The sequence below is a fragment of the Gastrolobium bilobum genome, unplaced genomic scaffold (genome assembly GCF_033153095.1).
Source record: "Gastrolobium bilobum isolate Gb01-03AN ecotype WA unplaced genomic scaffold, APGP_CSIRO_Gbil_v1 utg291250, whole genome shotgun sequence".
Classification (NCBI taxonomy): domain Eukaryota; kingdom Viridiplantae; phylum Streptophyta; class Magnoliopsida; order Fabales; family Fabaceae; genus Gastrolobium; species Gastrolobium bilobum.
Genome location: NW_026898332.1, coordinates 12,037 through 31,867, shown reverse-complemented (window position 1 = coordinate 31,867; position 19,831 = coordinate 12,037). Strand labels below are relative to the sequence as shown.

The 19,831-nt window shown below is 37.7% G+C and overlaps 2 non-coding genes across 2 annotated transcripts; one reads left to right on the top strand and one right to left on the bottom strand.

Moving 5' to 3' along the window:
* Window positions 1-5,528: 5,528 nt before the first annotated feature.
* On the bottom strand, window positions 5,529-5,634 carry LOC133314964 (small nucleolar RNA R71). The gene has a single exon (XR_009752027.1). It is a non-coding gene; the product is annotated as a small nucleolar RNA R71 (small nucleolar RNA).
* Window positions 5,635-18,435: 12,801 nt separating this feature from the next.
* On the top strand, window positions 18,436-18,540 carry LOC133314965 (small nucleolar RNA R71). The gene has a single exon (XR_009752028.1). It is a non-coding gene; the product is annotated as a small nucleolar RNA R71 (small nucleolar RNA).
* Window positions 18,541-19,831: the final 1,291 nt, after the last annotated feature.

Genomic DNA, 19,831 nt, shown 5'->3' with positions numbered 1-19,831 from the left:
GCTTTCTTGCGGTGGAAGAGGAAGACTATGCTGCAACCTACATGAGGAAACTCAGGCCCCTTTTGGGGAGAATGTCTTAGTTGACGAGACCTGATTTTTATTTATTAATTTATTTTCCTACTTATTTATTTCTTTAGTTTTTATTTATTTATTTACATATTTTAATCTATTAATCTATTTATTTATCTATGTATTCATTTATTTATTACTTGATAGATTTATTTATTTATTTATTTGTTTATATAATTTTTATTTATTTATTTATTTATTTACACATTACCTATTTATTTACTTACTTATTCACTTAATTATTTTTGTATTTAACTCACTTAGTTTTATTTATTTATTTATTTTATTAGTTATTTATTTATATTTTTATTTATTTGCATATTTACTTTATAATTCATATCAATTCATTTTTTCTTATATATATTTTTAATTTATTTACTTATTTCGTATATGCATACTCTCGTATTTATTTATTTTTATATTTTTTATTGTTTAAATTTTTTATTTACTAATTTTTTTTTGGTAATCTTTTTATTTACTCATTTGTTTGCTTATTTTTTATTTGTTTGTTTAACTTATTTAGTATTTATTTTAATTTGGTTATTTATTTATTTATATAGGTATTTATTTATTTATTTTAGCTATTTATTTATAGGTTTAGTGTTTATTCTCTTAAAGAATATAGAATTGTGTCATTTTAACTGCGAAAAAGAGATATATAATGAAAATTATGAGAGAAGAAAGTGTTCAAGTGGGTTTTTTTAATTTAAATTTTAAATAAAAAAATTAATTTTAACTAAAATGATCATCTTTTAAAAGGATAAATAATTTTTTTATTTATCAATTTATTATTTTATTTATTATTTATTTAGTTATTTATTTAATTTACAAATTTACTTACATTTACTTATTTTCTTAGTAACTGGTTTTGTCGTACTTCAAAATAAATTGGAGGAAGGATCTTGCGGTTTTATTATCTTAATCGTCGCAGAAACCTACATGAAGCATTGGGTAAAGCAGAAAGTAAATAACATCCACAAGAGTAGGAAATAATAACTCACTTCTATGCGGTTCGTTTGATATCTCAAGGGGAAAATCCTCTCCTCTCATGCCACTGGCTCAAACAAATTTTTGATTTTTTTATTTCATTTTATAAAAAGTATAGTGGACCCCATTATATTTTTGTGTCTACTGCAAATGCCCAAAGATTCCAATTGCATGAAAGGCTTTAAACTGAACTGGTTTTACTGTTCACATAATAAAAATATAAAACCATTACTTGTATTAATAAAAATTCACATAAGAAAACTATTTATGAGCTTCAAAAAATAAATTGGTTTTCAATGATAGCAAATATTATATACTTCTAAGCTTCTAGCTCTAGACCGTTGAGATGAGATCATGAGATCATCAGTGTTTATCACCACTTAACTTCATGAGATCATTATAAGATGCAACTAAATTACATAAACGAACTACACTAATCTAAAATACCTTATGATTTTCACCTTATTTTCACCTTACTATAGGGATATCGTTGCCAGCAAAGATAGAGACCAAGGTAGACAATAACGTCCCAGAAATGGTGTTCACTAGTATAAGTGTAAGTGTGTGTGTGTGTGTGTGTGGGAGGGGAGGAGGGGTGGTGGTGTTGAGTTGCGGAGTGAGCTCATAAAATTGGCAGGATAATGATACATAGAGATTAGATGTCCCTTCTTGGTGATGGAGGGGATATTTATAGGGGAAGGGAATACCTTGCGGGGGGTGGGGTGTTGAGTTGCAGAGTGGGCTCATGAAATTGGCAGGATAATGATACATAGAGATTAGATATCCTTCTTGGTGATAGAGGGGATATTTATAAGGGAAAGGAATGCCTTGCTCGTATGGAAGGACGAGCTAGGTCAACTCTCCTTGGAAAGTGTTAAGGGCATCTGGCATTGCTGCTGCAGCACCCTTCGCGATTTCTGCTATCCTGATGATAATCACTGCTGCTGTAACTGTGAAGTAAAAACATCTATTTAGGAGATCTGAAAGAGCTACCAAAAGAAGGTAGCATCCCAACATAGGGCATTTTGGTGTCTTACGTTGGAGAATGTGTCGCATGGGGACCAAAAAGGGAGAAGATTGGTAAGCTCTGATCAATAGGGCTGACATGAATAAATGGAGAGGAATTGAACTTGTATTAATAGACCAACCGGTTAGAACCATCCAGGAGACTTCCAAATTAAGCTCAAACAAACGCATTCAAGTCCTGCTTTATTGCTCTTCATCCTAGTGATACTACTAAAACGAAAGGTACTTCTCCCAAAGCAGTAGCCAACTTATATTCTGAATGGACAACGTCTGGGAAATGTTTCTCAAGCTCATGAATCAAAACCACTAATATTTTTCAAGAATAATCAGAAATGACTGATTCATCATTTTACCCTTATTTTGAAAAAAATAAAATAAAATTATCCTTTTGCTCTATTTTCAAACTCAAATTATATATCAATTTATCTCTTTTCTTAAACTATTAAACTATACAACAATCTATCTATGTTTAACCAATATCTGGCCAACACTTACCAAGTAAATAGAAAAATAAATAAATAAGTATTTATCAAAAAAAATAATAGAAAAATAAGTCAAATAGCATCCTTCAAACATTGACGGATTAATATATAATTTAAGAAAAAATACATATTAATATGTAATTTACAAAAAAGGGACAAAATGATAAACTGATTTTTAAAAAAAGAAAAATAGTAAATCAGGCCACTACTGAATCAGTCCATAAATACTATATACAAACTTTTTCATTTTTAATTTTCTGAGTGAGAAGTGCACCATACAAGGGAAAAGAATGAGAAGTGCACCATCCCTGGCACATGACTATTGCAATTACGGAGTTAAATCAGTTGCAACAAGATGAGCTGGCAAGAATATGGTGGCAACTGTTATAACTGTCTCAACAACACAATTATAAAAAAAGCAGCATGTATTGTACATTTAAGAGCCCGTTTGTATGCTTGCTTTTAAAAAAAGCAGAAGTCATAAAAAAAGTCAAAAACTTACTTTTTTCGAAAGCTAAAAATTTTAGCTTCTCAAAAAAGCAGAAGTCAAAAGCCAATTTTTTTTTTCAAAAATCAAATATTTTTCTAAAAAACTAAATAGCTGTAGCTTTTATAAAAGTACTTTTAAAATAAGGAATACAAGAAAAAATCCACTCACATTTTCATTGATCAAAGCATACACAATTTCATCAAGGCCACTGTGGCTAGGTGATCAGCACTGAAATTTGAACCCACTAAACCATTCAAGATTTTTGTGGGCAGTTTTCATCAGGTCTGACTCAAAGGGCAAAAACCTAAAGATCAACATACAAATCTGCAACTTTATGGTGGATTTCTACATCCTAGAGATTAATGGTTTAGACATGGCATTAGGTATCCAATGGATTTAAATAGTAGGTGCTATTTAGGCCAACTATAGAAACCTGACAGTGGTGTTCATGCCAGAAGATCAGTAAGTTCTCCTATAAGGCTACAAGTAAAAGTGGGTTCATACCGTCATCTGGCAAATGTAGTTTTCTAAGCTGAAATTGATAAGGATTAAGTCATAAAAGAGCAGTTTATATACATATTTGCTTACTATATTGACTTTTCCATGTCAATGATATTTCTCACCTTTTGGTTGTGTTTATATAGGTAGAAGAAGAAGAAAAATATGAAAAATATGAAAAGTTTGGTGATCTGATTCCACTCGGTTGAAAATTCAATGCTGCATAAAAATTGCTGGGCCAAATTCCAGAGAATTGGCGCAACTTAGTGCCACACTGGCGCAAGTTTGCGCCACCATGCAGGGCCAAAATTCCAAAGAGTTGGCGCGGTCCAGCGCCACAGCGGTGCGGATCCGCGCCAGTTTGCGAGACAAAAGTACCGTGTTTTAAAAAGGGCAAACTTGGAAGAAGGAAAGAGGGCATATAAAAAGGAGACTTTACACAGAAAAAGAGAATGCTAATTCTTCAGAGACGGCGGTCGTGCTCAGAGATAGAGTCTTGCGAAGATCTTGTTCATCTTGTTCTCCTCTTTTCCAATTTTCAGTTCATGTTGAATATTGATAGGTCAGTCATGATAATGGTTGGCTAGTTTCTTTTTATTGTAGTTAGGGTCACAAACCCTATGTGAACCCTTGTTACAACAGATTGGTTTATAATTATTCGTTTATATAATTATCTTTTTCTCTACCCTATGCGTAATTTTTGTCTTCTTTGTTAGATCTGATCAATCTAATAGTTGATGTTAATTTGAGGGTTAGAACCCTAGATAGGAATATTGGGGTTTTGATTTGGAAAGGGGATAGGATAACAATTTATATGCATGCTAGGAATAGATGTATATTTTATTGTAGATGCTTAAATTATTGGGTTCATTGCTTAATGTCATGAGGAACATTGCAAGGAATTGGGGTTAAAGGGTTAATCCTGCAAGGAATTGGGGTTAAAGGGTTAATCCTGCAAGGAATTGAGGGTTAACTACTGAATATTTTTAGATAATAATTTATCTGAGTAATTATATAAATGAGTATTGTAAATCAATCCAGAGAAAGAAGCGAGAATCATTTGGTGAGTGCACTCTAGCTACAATGTTTTCTCATACTTTTACAAATCAATCCTTATTTTTATTTTTATTATTCATCACAAAAATTCCAAAAATACGTTCTTACTTTTAGTCTTATTTTTACTCAAATCAACAACAATTTTCACACACCTATTCAAATTCCTTCCATCTTAAAAGGATAATTATTTGATATTCGATCACAATCCCTGTGGAGACGATACTTTCTTCTCATTATACTACTTGTGCGATCGGTATACTTGCTGGTGAGCATCAAGTTTTTGGCACCGTTGCCGGGGATTGGCGTTTCTGATATCATATAATCTTGATTTTTAAGATTGGATTTTGTGAATACTTTTATTTTATTTATTTTTATTTTTATTTGAAAAGTGCTACTAATCTCCTTTCTGAGTTGTATGCGAGGCAAAACTGCAGAATTCCCATTTGATTCGGAGATTACAAAGACTAAAAAGAGAAACAGAAAACTCGCTCGGAAGAAGCTTGCATTCAACGAGTTAGAGACTCTTCCTGAAGAACCACAAATCATGGCAGACAATCCATTCATGGATACAATCCTTATTCCATGATTTAACAGGCCCAACTCGAGCATTGTTCAGCCTACTATTGCTAACAACACTTGGGAGCTCAAGTCTTCTAATATTCAATTGGTGGAGAGAGCTCAGTTTGGAAGGGAGTAGAATAAAGATCCTCACAGGTTCATAGACAGATTCCTGATGATCTGTGATTCAACCAAACACCCTCAAGTGTCCAATGATGCAATCCAGTTGAGGTTGTTCCCCTTTGTTGTTAAGGGAAAGGCTCTTATTTGGTTGGAAAGGCAGCCTGCAAGAAGCATTCTTACATGGGATGATTTATCTCAGAAGTTCTTTGCTGAGTTCTTCTCGATGGAGAGATACAATCAGATGGTGAATGATATCACCAATTTCACTCAATCAGAGGGTGAAACTATGTGTGCAGCATGGAACAGATTTAAGGATTTAATGAGGAGGTGTCCTCATTATAACTTGACTGCTGGCAACCAAGTAAGAATTTTCTTCAACGGTTGTAAACCTGAGGTTCGGATGGTGCTGAATGGTGCAACAGGTGGCACGATTAAATCTTTGAGGGAAAATGAGACTCTTGAATCGATTGAGAGAATGGCTGCCAATGAAAATGAAGGGTTGTCATCTAAACCTAAGAGAGGTTTCCTTTAGCTGGAAGGTAATGATGTGGTGCTAGCTGAAAATAAATTATTATCTCAGTAAATGGCAACTCTGACAGAGAGGCTTGATAAGATGCAACTTTCTAATGTTCAGACTAAAGCTGTGGCATTTGTGTGTGAATATTGCAAGGACAATCACGAGTCTAATGAATGTCCTTCCTTGCTGTCTTCTGATCCTCCTCAACAAATGCATGTTAATGGCATTTGGTATGACCAGAGACCTCTGCCACAAAATATTCCAAGAAATCAGAATTTTCCTTCTGGAAGTAATTTTCAGAGGAGGGTGCAAGGAACTGGTCTTGATTTCAAATCAAACACTCAAATGCTTTCGAGAAGTTAGTAGGACAAATGGCTCAACACTCAAATGCTTTCATGGAAGAGACTAGAGCCAATAACAAAAACACAAATGCCTCTATCAGGAATTTAGAGAATCAAATTGGCCAACTGGCTAAGCAAATTGCTGATAGAACTCCAGGTACTTTTCCTAGTAACACGGTTACTAATCTGAAGGAGGATTGTTTGGCCATTACAACTAGAAGTGGCAAAGTACTTCAATCTCCTGAAGTAGAGAAGAAACTTGATGAGGCGGGTGAGTCTGAAAAAGAAAGTGAAAAACCTGCTGCAGTAGTGAAGCCTGCTGAAAAGGAAATTGAAAAAGTAAAGAATGTGATTGCTGAAAAGAAGCATGAATTGAGTCCTGAGTACATGAGAGCTATGGCACCCTATCCTGATAGATTCAAGCAGGATGCCCAGAAGCAACAATATGTCAGATTCCTTGATATATTCAAGAAGTTTCACATTAATATTCCATTTGCTGAAGCCTTGGCTAATATGCCTAATTATGCCAAATTTATGAAGGATCTCTTATCAAGAAAACACAAGTTGCAGGACTGTCAGACGGTAACACTCACTGAGGTGTGTAGTGCCATAATACATAAGAAGTTTCCTCCAAAGCTTCGTGACCCAGGGAGCTTCAACATTCCAATTGCTATTGGTAATACTGATGTCGGCAGAGCCTTGTGTGATCTTGGGGCAAGTATAAATCTGATGCCCTTGTCTGTTTGTAAATCTCTGGGAATTTCTGAATTGAAACCCACTATGGTCTGGCTTCAACTTGCTGATAGATCTTTGAGGAGGCCAAGTGGTATTGTTGAGGATGTTCTTGTTAAAGTAGACAAGTTCATCTTTCCAGCAGATTTTGTGGTATTGGACATGGAAGAGGGTACTGAAATGCCTCTTTTGCTGGGTAGACCTTTCTTGGCTACTGCTCGGACCATGATTGATGTTGAAAACGGGAAGCTGGAGTTAAGGATGAATGATGAGACCATTACCATCAATGTCTTTGACTCTATGAAACAATCTTCTGACAAAGGCGATTGTTTTATACTTGATGTTCTAGAGCAAGTGGTGAAAGAAGAAAAATCCTTTAGTCAAGAGCTTGATGAAGAACTTGAAGAGCGTGATGTTGTTCCTTTTAGGGAAGAAAAGAATGCGGCGTTCGAGGTTCTTGAGAAGAAAAATGATGACAAAGAAGATGGTGACCCAAAAGTGAAGTTAAAGGAGCTTCCTGAAACTCTTAAATATATCTTCTTGGGTGATGAGGAGACTTACCCTGTTATTATTAATAAAGGATTGTCTTCTGAGCAAGAAAAAAGGTTGATAGAAGTGTTGAAGAACCTTAAGACTGCCATAAGGTGGTCTATTTCTGATTTGAAGGGTATAAATCCCTCATTTTGTACTCATAAAATCCTCATGGAGGATGAGGTCAGACCAGTAAAGCAGCCTCAAAGGAGGCTTAATCCAACAATGAAGGAGGTGGTGAGAAAAGAAGTTATGAAACTTCTAGATGCTGGTATGATTTACCCGATTTTGGATACTGCTTGGGTAAGTCCAGTAAGAACTGTTCCGAAAAAGGAAGGTATCACTGTAGTCCACAATGAGAAAAATGAACTTATTCCGACCAGAACTATTATTGGTTGGAGAATGTGTGTGGATTACCGGAGGTTGAATGCTGCCACAAGGAAGGATCACTTTCCACTTCCTTTTGTTGACCAAATGTTGGAAAGATTGGCAGGGCATACTTATTATTATTTCTTGAATGGATATTCTGGTTACAACCAAATCCCAGTGGCACCATAAGACCAGGAGAAAATAGCCTTCACTTGCCCGTTTAAGGTCTTTGCATATAGACGGATGTCGTTCGGTCTATGTAATGCACCTGCTACATTTCAGAGGTGCACGCTCTCCATATTTTCTGACATGGTGGAGAAAAATCTTAAGGTATTTATGGATGAATTTTCCGTTTTTGGCTCTTGTTTTGATTTATGTTTGCATAATTTAACTTATGTTCTAAAAAGATGCGAAGAAACTAATATTGTACTTAACTGGGAAAAATGTCATTTTATGGTACAAAAGGGTATTGTTTTAGGTCATAAGATATCTGAGAAAGGGATTGCGGTTGATGAAGCAAAATTGATGTTGATTGAAAAACTTCCTCATCCTAATAATGTGACTAGTGTTAGAAGTTTTCTAGGACATGCTGGATTTTACAGGAGATTTATCAAAGACTTTTCTAAGATAGCTAAACCATTGAGCCAACTTTTAGAAAAGAATTCTGAATTTCATTTTGAAGATGCATGTCTTAAAGCTTTTAATCTGTTGAAAGAAAAGCTCACTACAACTCCTATCCTTGTAGCTTTTGATTGGAGTTACCTTTTGAGCTTATGTGTGATGCTAGTGCTTATGCTATTGGTGCAGTCCTTGGCCAACGTAAGAATAAATTGTTACATGTCATATACTATGTTAGCAAGATTTTAAATGAGGCATAAGTAAATTATGCCACAACTGAAAAAGAAATGCTAGCAGTAGTGTACGCATTGGACAAATTTAGATCTTTTCTGTTGGGTTCTAAGGTAATTGTTTTTACTGACCACTCTGCTATCAAGTATTTGATGAATAAGTAGGATGCCAAGCCTCGTTTGCTAAGGTGGATGCTCTTGTTTCAAGAGTTTGACTTGGAGATCAGAGATAAGGCTGGAGTAGAAAACAAGGTGGCAGATCATTTGTCATGAATTCAGGAGAAGGAATTACAAGATGGTCCTGAGAGAGAAATAAATGACACCTTCCCTGATGAAAGAGTAATGGCTAAGTTTGTACCCCCTTAGTTTGCAGATATTGCCAATTACAAGGTGATAAGAGAGTTGCCTCCTAACCTTACTAGGCAACAAAAGAAGAAGTTCCTACGAGATGCAAGGAGATTTCATTGGGATGATCCTTACTTGTATTTCCAATGTGCTGATGGAATCATAAGGAGGAGTGTGCCAGAATTTGAAGTACATGAGATACTGTGGCATTGCCATGCATCAGATTATGGAGGACACTTTGGAGGTAATAGAACTGCTCATAAAGTTTTACAGAGTGGTTATTATTGGCCTACTTTATTCAAAGATGCTAGGGATTATGTTGAAAGATGTGACAAGTGTCAAAGGGCTAGAAATATTTCCCGCAAGGATGAAATGCCTCTGAATAGCATATTAAAGGTAGAACTTTTTGATGTGTGGGGGATAGATTTTATGGGACCATTCCCCTCATCTTATTCCAACCAGTACATCCTTGTTGATGTTGATTATGTTTCCAAGTGGGTTGAGGCTGTTGCTCTTCCCACTAATGATGCTAAGGTAGTTGTGAATTTCTTAAGGAAGAATATTTTCACAAGGTTTGGTGTACCTAGGGCCATCATAAGTGATGAAGGCACTCATTTTTGTAACAAGCAGTTTGATAATCTACTAGCTAAATATGGTGTTAAACATAAGGTGGCTACACCTTATCATCCTCAAACCAGTGGCCAAGTAGAGGTTTCTAACATAGAATTGAAGCGGATTCTTGAGAAGACTGTTGGAAATTCTTTGAAAGATTGGTCTAAGAGGCTAGATGATGCACTGTGGGCGTACAAGACTGCTTTTAAGACTCTTATTGATATGTCACCTTATCAATTGGTATTTGGGAAATCTTGCCATTTACCTGTGGAGTTAGAGCATAAAGCTTTCTGGGCTATCAAGTTTCTAAATTTTGATCCAACAAAAGCTCTTGAGAAAAGACAGATTCAATTAAGTGAGCTTGATGAGTTCAGAAATTCTACATATGAGAGTGCCAGAATCTACAAGGAGAAAACAAAGAAGTGGCATGATAACTGGATCATTCACAAGGAGTTTGAACCAGGCCAACAAGTTTTGCTGTATAATTCTCGCCTGAGGTTGTTTCCAGGTAAATTAAAATCAAGATGGTTTGGTCCTTATGTGGTGAAAACAGTTTTTCCTTATGGTACAATAGAAATATCATCACTCGATGAAGATAGACCTTTCAAGGTGAATGGTTCAAGGTTAAAATTCTATCATGGAGGACTTGTGTCACAAAATACTGTGGCTCAATATCTTAACTCTGTTGGTACATAAAGAGGTAACCATCAGGCTCGTGACGTTAAACACGCGCTTATTGGGAGGCAACCTAATGTAGAATTTGTTTTTATATTTATCTCTAAAAAAAAATTGCACAGTACAAATACCAGAAAAATGGCGAGGATCAGCGCCACACCCGCGCGATCCTGCACCATTCTCCAGTACAAAGGGCAGAGACTTGGTGCGGTCCAGTGCCACAGCGGCACGGATCCGCACCAGTTGAATTAAAAAAAAAAAACGCTGCGTTTTGGGCATTAATCTCTAATACCCCCTTCCCTCAATCATTCTACCCCACGCCATCAAAACCCCCCTCCCTTTCTTTCTCTCGTTTTTCTTTTCTTTTCTTTTCTTCTATTCTTCTTCTTCGTTCCATTTTCTTCTCATTTCTTTCTTTCTTCTTCTTCTTGTTTTCTTCTTCTTCTTTTACTCTTCTCCTCACGCCCTACTCATTTTTATTTTCTTGCAACACTACAAGTTCCTCACACATTAAGCACATCTTCCACATGTTTTTCATTGTTCATGGCACCCAAGGTAATTTCTTCATCTTATTGAATTTGTTATTTTGGTTTTATGAATTATGGGTATGATTGTATCTCAGTATTTGTGGATTTGATATAAATTTTTATATTTATGATGTATCTGGGTATGGATGATCTGTGTGTAGGTGTGAGAGTTTCATGTGAGTGTTTTGTGGGTTTCATTGTGGGTATTTGTGGGTTTTCATGGTCATATAATATTTCGTATAATATATGTCTATGTGTGGTTGGAAATTTTGATCTATGCTGTGATGAATATTTTGATCAATGATATAATCTTAGATTAAATCTGGGAATGGTTTATGTACATGTGGTTTGTGATTAGAAGCATTTGCATAAATTTCACCATGTGTATGAACCTTTGTTAACTGATTTGATCTGAGTTAAATATGGGAATTAATTCTGTGTTATAATCTGATTGGTATTATTTTCTATACCCTTTGTATTGGATTACTTTTCTGATTTTCAGGTTTCTAAGGGTAAGAAACCAGCAGGTGAAGGGAAAAAGAAGCGAAAAATTTCTCATGATCTGGTTGAAAGCAAGTTTGTGAGCATGGAGGCTCAGAATAGATTCTATGATCTTTATGAGAACAAGGGCTTCATTCTTGAAAGGAATATTGATATGGATAATGCCTGAAGATAATCCGATCCTGAGGACCATCAAAAGAAGGCAATGGGAGGTTTTGGTAGATTACGCTGAACCAGCCTTGAGCTCAATTGTCAAGGAGTTCTGTGCAAATGCAGACCTAGAAGATTTACAATCAACAAAGACTTCATGGGTTCGAGGAATTGATGTTCCTTTTGATGCAGCCACAATTGAGTTCTACCTTCTGACGAGTTTCATTCAAAATACTCATTGTGAGTATGTTTCTTTGTATAACCGAATGCAACCCTCAAGACCCAGGCTGTACAGAGATGACTTCCCTAAACTAACAGAGATGGTTAGGACAGGGATTACCAGCCCATACTCAAAGTGGGAAACTAAGGCTGATGGCTTCTCTGAAAAGTTGAATATGAAAGAGCTGACTGGTGAATGTCGCTTTTGGCATAACTTTGTAAATGCCAATATCCTGCCATCTTCTAATTTGTCAGATGTGAATATCGAGCGAGCCTCTTTATTGTACATCCTTACTGGGGAAGAAAGACTGAATATTGCTGCAATTTTATCTGATAGAATTTGTCATATGGTGCGAGGGAGTAGAAAGAAAGAACTTCTGGGATTTGCCTCTCTTATTACTCATTTGTGTACTAGGGTAGGGGTGTTTGTCTCTGAAGATGAGGAGTTGGATGTTAAGCCTGCCTCTGATCTGACTTTGACTACGTACATGGATCACTGCACAAAATCTGAGGATGAGTTCAAGAGATGAGCCCGAGATGCTAGTAGGCCTGCTTCTCCACGAGTACCACGTATGCCTATTCCACCTCCTGTACCTGAGCCAGATGCTCCTGACGCACAGGATGCTCAAGAAGATCCGGTTGCCCCACAAGGACCTCCTCCTGCATTTGATTTTTATGGACTGCAACAACAGCTTTTACTGATATCTATCCAGAATGAGGCGCTCATTATGCAGGGGGAGTATACTCACCGCTTCCTGGAGCATGCATATCCTAGTGTACCATTTGGTACATTCGAGCCAGTGTACCCTCAGGTTCCTCCTCCGTATGTGTATCAATAACCTTATCCTGCTCCAGCCCCAGCTGATGTGCCCATGCCATCACAACCATTTATGGATCCACAGCTGTATCGTCCTGCCACTGAATCATCCCGTGCTGCTAGGAGGATAGTAATGGATGATAGTGACGATGGGGATGATTGATGTCTCCTTGCTGATGGAGATTTATTGTATATTAGTTTATTTTTCTTTTTAGTACTTTTGCTGTTTTATTATGACCATAGGTTGATGTTAGGGTCATTTAGCTGTTTTGAGTTGGTATATTTCCCAAACACTCTGATGTTATCCTGTGCGCATTATAGTCTATCCTATATGCCGCTGTTTGTTCCATGGTGAAGGTTTTCCATCCATCTTTTGGTTTGATTATTGCTGGGGACAACAATTCTTTGAATCTGGGAATGGTAGGCTTTAAGAAAGCATCTTGGAACTGCAATTCTTTTATCAGGGGAGATATTCTAAACTCTTTTATTTTTTATTTTAGTTAGTATTTTGTGTTGCTCTTTATCTTTATCTAAAAAAAAATATTGATATGTTTTTTAAGCAATTCTCAGGTTTAAATGTGCTTATCTAGTTAATGTGCTTGACTAAATTTTTGGAAGTATGTTGTATGACATTCTGGCATGACATTGCATAGGTATAATTGGATTACATGATTGCTCATTTGTCTGAATTAATGTTGTGAAATTCTGATAATGTCTGAAGTCAATTTTCTTGAGTCTATATTGATACCATAGCTGTGAGGTTTGAGCTTAAACACTGAATTTTCTTGTTGAGAGACCTCGTTGTTGTAACACTCTAGAACTTGATTTGTTTCTCTGTAATGCATGCATTGGTTGAGAGGATAAAGGCATTTTGTTCTTGTTAGCCTATGGCCAAAATAGTCCACCTGTATGAAATTTTTCAATTGCTAGCCCCTTGAGCCTGAACTTAATTTGTTGATAAATGACTTGTGGCCTGATTGATGGTTTAACCTATATCCATGTATCTTACCTTGATTGAGATTGAATTACTTATGTGGTGAAAATTAAAACAAAGAAATTGAAGTAAGCTCCACAAAGGTCAAGTAAGTAGGGGATGTAGATGTCATATGTACCCTTATAAAAAAAAGGGTGGATGTGCATAAAAGGTGGCTGACAGAAATTAATTCCCGAAATTCTGTGGGAATGTTAGTGGAGCAAAATCATTGAGTTGAATGTGCTAAAGTGAAAGAGTATCAATTTTTCAATCTCATTGTTGTTTGAGCTACTATCCATATATTCTTACCCTTTAACTTGGCCAAGTTACAACCTGTGAAGTCCTTTTGATCAATTGGTGCATGTGTTTGATTCTTCATTTTTAAGAATTTTTTAGAATATGATCAAGCCTATGGTAGTGTTATAGCTGTGATTGATTGAGTGCTCATGATACCTTTAAACACTGAGTGTTGAGTGGACATTATTTATCTATGTGAGGGGTAATCAATGTAGACTTGTATCTTTAAGAAGCTGATGACATTAATGGGAATTTATGATATTGGGTCAGTCATGCATGTCATATTGTGTCTGAGAGTGTCTATGCATTGTTATGCTAGATGAATTGATTGTTTTCTGGATTGAGTTTTGTACATTGCTGGGGACAACAACGTCTAAATCTGGGAATGGTTTGATATGCCTCTGGCAGATGTAGTTTTCTAAGCTGAAATTAATAAGGATTAAGTCATAAAAGAGCAGTTTATATACATATTAGATTACTATATTGACTTTTCCATGTCAATGATATTTCTCACCTTTTGGTTGTGTTTATATAGGTAGAAGAAGAAGAAAATATGGAAATTACGAAAAGCTTGGTAATCTGATTCCACTCGGGTGAAAATTCAATGTTGCATAAAAATTGCTGGTAAAACATTCTTCTTGATGAACTTCAGCACTATCCTGGCATCATTGGTGGGGGTAGCAACAGCTTCTACCCATTTCGACACATAGTCAACTACAACAAGTATATACTTGTTTCCAAAGGAAGGTGGGAAAGGCCCCATGAAATCAATGCCCCATACATCGAACAATTCAACCTCCATTATTGGGACAAGGGGCATTTCATGCTTTCTTGTAATGTTCCCTGTTCTCTGGCACCTGTCAAATTTTTTAACAAAAACATTAGCATCTTTAAACAAGGAGGGCCAATATAGACCTGACTGCAGCACTTTAGCTGCTGTTCTTGCTCCAGCAAAGTGTCCTCCATAAGGGGAGTTGTGGCATTGCTCCAGTATTTTCTGTTGTTCTTCTTCAGGGATACACCTTCGAAGTAATTGGTCAGAACACCTTTTGTAGAGCAAAGGGTCGTCCCAGAAATACTGCTTAGCTTCGTGATGGAACCTTTTTCTCCCTTGGTGATTCAAGTGGTATGGCTCTATTCCAGCAGCCAGGTAGTTTGCAATATCTGCAAACCAAGGAGCTTGTCTTTCAGATATCATCAGCAGCTGCTCATCAGGGAATGTCTCCTTGATATGATCCCCTTCTTGTGGGCTTGCCCTCTCTAATCGAGATAAGTGGTCAGCTACCTTGTTATCACTTCCTCTCCGGTCCTTGATCTCAAGGTCAAATTCTTGGAGCAACAGTACCCATCTAATTAGTCTTGGTTTGGCATCCTTCTTAGCAAAGAGTTGCTTGATTGCTGAATGATCAGTGAATACTGTGACTTTGGAGCATATTAGATATGAACGAAACTTGTCACATGCAAATACAACTGCCAACATCTCCTTCTCCGTCACTGTGTAGTTGGCTTGTGCCGGAGTAAGAGTTCTACTAGCGTAGTAAACAGTTCTGAAGACTTTGTCTTTTCGCTGCCCAAGAACTGCTCCCAAGCCAAAATCGCTGGCGTCACACATTAGTTCAAAAGGAAGACTCCAATCTGGGCTTTGAATGATGGGTGCGGACACCAGTCTCGACTTGAGCTCCAGGAAGGCTGTCAAACATTTTTCATCAAAATTGAACTTCCTGTCTTGCTTTAGAAGCTCACAAAGTGGTTTGGCGAGTTTAGAGAAGTCTTTAATGAAACGTCTGTAGAACCCAGCATGTCCCAAGAAGCTTCTGATCCCTTTTACTGTAGTAGGGGAGGTAGCTTCTCAATTGCTTCCACCTTAGCCTTGTCCACCTCGAGGCCCTTGCTTGAGATTTTGTGTCCTAGCACGATGCCTTCTCTTACCATGATGTGGCATTTCTCCCAATTCAGCACTAAATTGCTCTTGACACATCTTTTCAATACCTGTTCAAGGTTATTAAGGCAAGGTTATTAAGGCAAGTAGGAAAAGAGCAACCAATGACAGAAAAATCATCCATGAAAATTTCTACTGCTTCCCCTACCAAATCAGTAAACAAAGCAAACATGCATCTTTGAAAAGTTGCAGGGGAATTACATAGCCCAAAAGGAATTCTTCTGAATGCGAACGTCCCAAAGGGGCACATAAAAGTGGTTTTGTGTTGGTCTTCAGGAGCAACCGGGATTTGGTTGTATCCCTAATACCCATCTAAGAAACAAAAGAATTCTTTCCCAGCTAGATGATCCAACATTTGGTCAATAAAAGGAAGGGAGAAATGATCCTTTCGGGTAGCATTATTTAATTTCATGTAGTCTTGACAAATCCTCCACCCAGTTATTTTTTTGGTGGCTATTAACTCTTGTTTGTCATTTTCAACTACAGTAATGCAACCCTTTTTTGGAACGCATTGTACAGGAGCAACCCATTTACTATCTGAGATGGGATAGATTATACCTGCATCAAGCCATTTGATGATTTCTTTTCTTACCACTTCCTTCATATTGGGATTCAGCCTCCTTTGATGCTCCACAGATGAGCTGTCAGGGTCTTGGAGCAAAATCTTGTGCATGCAAATTGTTGGGCTAATTCCTTTTATGTCAGCCATGGTCCAACCGATTGCTCCTTTGTAGTCTTTGAGCTTTTGTGCGAGTTGAAGTTCCTGTTCATGGGTTAGCAAAGAAGAAATAATCACAGGGAGAGTGTTGTCTTTACCTAAATAAGTGTATTTCAAGTGTTCAGGTAAGGGTTTTAACTCCAAGGTAGGTGGTTGCTCTACTGAAGGCAATTTCGATCTTTACTCCTGCTCTGATCGGTTTAAAGATTCAAAGACCCTTTCTTTCCTTCCCTGGGATTGGTGGAAACTGATGGATGCAATGTATTCCTCCAGCTCTTCAAAGTCCTTCATGCCTATCTCTGGCTGCAAATGCTCCTGCTGTTCTTCTCTTATGACCGAGTCAAGATCGAAATACTAAAGCATTCCTCAGTGTCATCTTCATCGAACTTTATTGCTTTAATGACATTAAACTTCACTTCTTCTCCGTTTACACTCATAGAAAGTTCTCCCTTTCTGACATTTTATGATAGCATCACCGGTAGCCAGGAATGGTCTGCCCAGAATTATTGGAACTTCTTGATCTGCTTCAAAGTTTAAGATGATGAAGTCAGCTGGTAGAATGAACTTGTCTACTTGGACAAGGACATTCTCAATTTTTCCTTCTGGCTTGGCTATAGATCCTTCTGCAAGTTGAAGAGTGACTGTGGTTGGTCTTGCTGCTCCTATATCAAGCTGCTTGAAGATGGAAGCTGGCATTAAATTTACACTTGAGCCCAGATCACAAAGTGCCCGACCAAGATAGTTCTTCCCAACTGTACACGGGATGGTGAATATACCAGGATCTTTTAGTTTGGGAGGAATTTTAGTCAGGTACTTGCACGACTGTTGAGTGAGGGCTACGGTCTCAAACTCTTCGATCTTTCTTCTTTTTGACAAAATGTCCTTAATAAATTTTGCATACGAAGGCATTTACTCCAGAGCTTCTACCAGAGGAATGTTTATGTGAAGTTGTTTCATCAAGTCAAGAAACTGGCTAAACTGCTTATCCTCGTGTTGGTTTTTCATCCTCCTTGGAAAAGGAGGCTCAATCGGCTCACTCCTTCTCTTGCATGGGGGAACATAAGTTGGAACTGAAACTGGTTCACTAACTTTTGTTGCTCCAAGGTCTGCTACAGGTGTTGCATCATCCGGTTTGATTTCAGCAGACTCGTTGCTCTGGACCTTCTCTTCTAGACCTGTCTGAGTTTCAAGGTGTGAAGGGTCAGTGGCTTCTTCAACTTCCTTTCCTATAGTCTGTTTTGCTGGATCGCGCTTTCGAGGTCGTGCCACTAAATCTGGGGGTGGTAAAGTCTTTCCATCTCGTAGGCTTATAGCATTACAATGCTCCTGGTTATCCTGAGACGGCTTTTCTGTGTCACTAGGGAGTGTCCCTGGTTGCCTCTGTTTGAATGCTCCAGCCAGCTGACCAATTTGAGTTTCTAGGTTTCGCATAGCTGCGCTGTTCTGATTCATGTACTTCTTGACAGAAGTCTCAAAGGATTGGGACTTCCCTTCACCCTTATCCCAGTTTTGTTGGTTCTGCCTGGGATACGGGGATCGGTTCTGTTAGTTTCCTCCACTTCCTCCAGCACTATTCTGATTCCTCCAGCCTCGGTTATTGTTCCCTTGATAGTTGTCATTGCTCCTGTTGTTGTTGTCATATCCTCCTGCATAGCACACAGCAGCTAGATTGTTACAGTCCTCATATTCATGAGGACCTCCACAAGTGGGGAAACTCTGACTTGATTGAGTCAAGAGAAGTTGCTCAGTTGGTTTTTTCTGTTCCATGGGCTTCCAGTTTTTTATAGTGTTCTGGAGCGAAGCCATTTGTGCTGAAAGAGCATCAGCTGAGCTTAGCTCAAGAACTCCTGCTTTCTTAGGAGCACTGTGTCGTGTGGAAGGCCATGAAATATGTTTTTTTGAAATTTTTTCCAGCAACTGGTAGGTTTCTGGATAAGTAAAGTCCAAAAGATCTCCCCCTGCAGCTGCATCAACAGTTGCTTTCAATGGTGGGGTTAAGCCATGATAAAATGTGTGAATGATGCCCCAATCAGAAACTCCATGATTCGGGCAAATTCGTATCAACTCTTTAAAGCGTTCCCACGCTTCGTACAGACTTTCTCCATCATACATTTGAAAGGAAGCTATATCAGCCCTCACTCGGGCTTGTTTTGCTTGGGAGAAAAATCGGGTAACAAATTGTTCCGCCAATTGTTCCCAATTGGTGATGGAGTTTGGGGGCAATGTTCTCCTCCACTCTTTGGCTTTTCCAGCTAAGGAAAATGGAAAAAGCCACATCCGCATGTTTTCTTCCGAAATACCATGAACTTTGAAATTATCAACTATCTCAGTGAAATTGTCCAAATGACTGTGAGGGTCTTCCATGGGTAGTCCATGGAACTGACCAGCGTTCATAATCATTTGGAACATTGCAGGTTTTATTTCAAAGTTCGGGATATTCAAAGGAGGGGGAACATAGCCTCGTTCTGGACCATTTCTGAAGGGAGCAGCCATATCCTTCAATGATGGCCCTCTTTCTTCATTCGGTCCTTGCTCATGATTATGATTTCCATTGTTATCATTGTTTACTACCTCCTCCATTGTAATGTTTCTCAACCTTTGAACTCTTCTTCTATTTCTGAAGGTTCTCTCGGGTTCTAGATCAAAAAGTACTATTTCCAGTCCAAGTTCTGTAGGTTCTGTGCTCATACAAATGGAAGAGGTCTATCAAAACAAAAAGACTGAAATCAAATAACAAAAATGTTTCCTTAAAAATGCCCTTTCTTGCCAAATGATCCCCGGCAACGGCGCCAATTGCTTAGTCGAACCGAGAGCTGCTCGGGAATATCTTTTCTGAGAGCAAGAGTGCAGAGTAATAATCAGGATTGCCAACAGGAACAATCTACTCTGACTAAGAGCAACCCTCTTCAACTATACGCAAGCATACGTGTCAAGCAATATAGGGTATTGTAGCCCCAGATTTATCGTCCTCAGGGAGCAGTTGTGAAGTAAAAAACGCTAAAGGAAACTTAATTTGTAAAATGGAGCAATAAAAGAAAGTACTATTCTCAGCTAAGCTTCACAAAGAGCAATCTCTGGGCAGCTAGTTAAACAATGTTAATCATTCTGAACCAGATGAGCGCAGTGAATGACTTAGCACGGTCATCGAATAAAAAAAACATCAATTTAAGTAACGTCAAGAGCAGTCAATGAAATGAAAGTAAGAGCATCAGCTGGTAAAACACAGTTTAGTTATCGTGAGGGAAAGGTTGTGATAGAAGTTTGAATTAAGATTAATTTCAGAAAAAGTCAAGTGGGTGTCACGGGTTCCATGTTTTCATCCCTTTGGTTAACCCTGTTTGGTAGCATATTTTACAAGTGAATTTTGCTCCTTCCCTTGTTTTGCTATAGGTAAGCAGAGGGCAGGGCTCTACTCTCCACGTTACTCCATA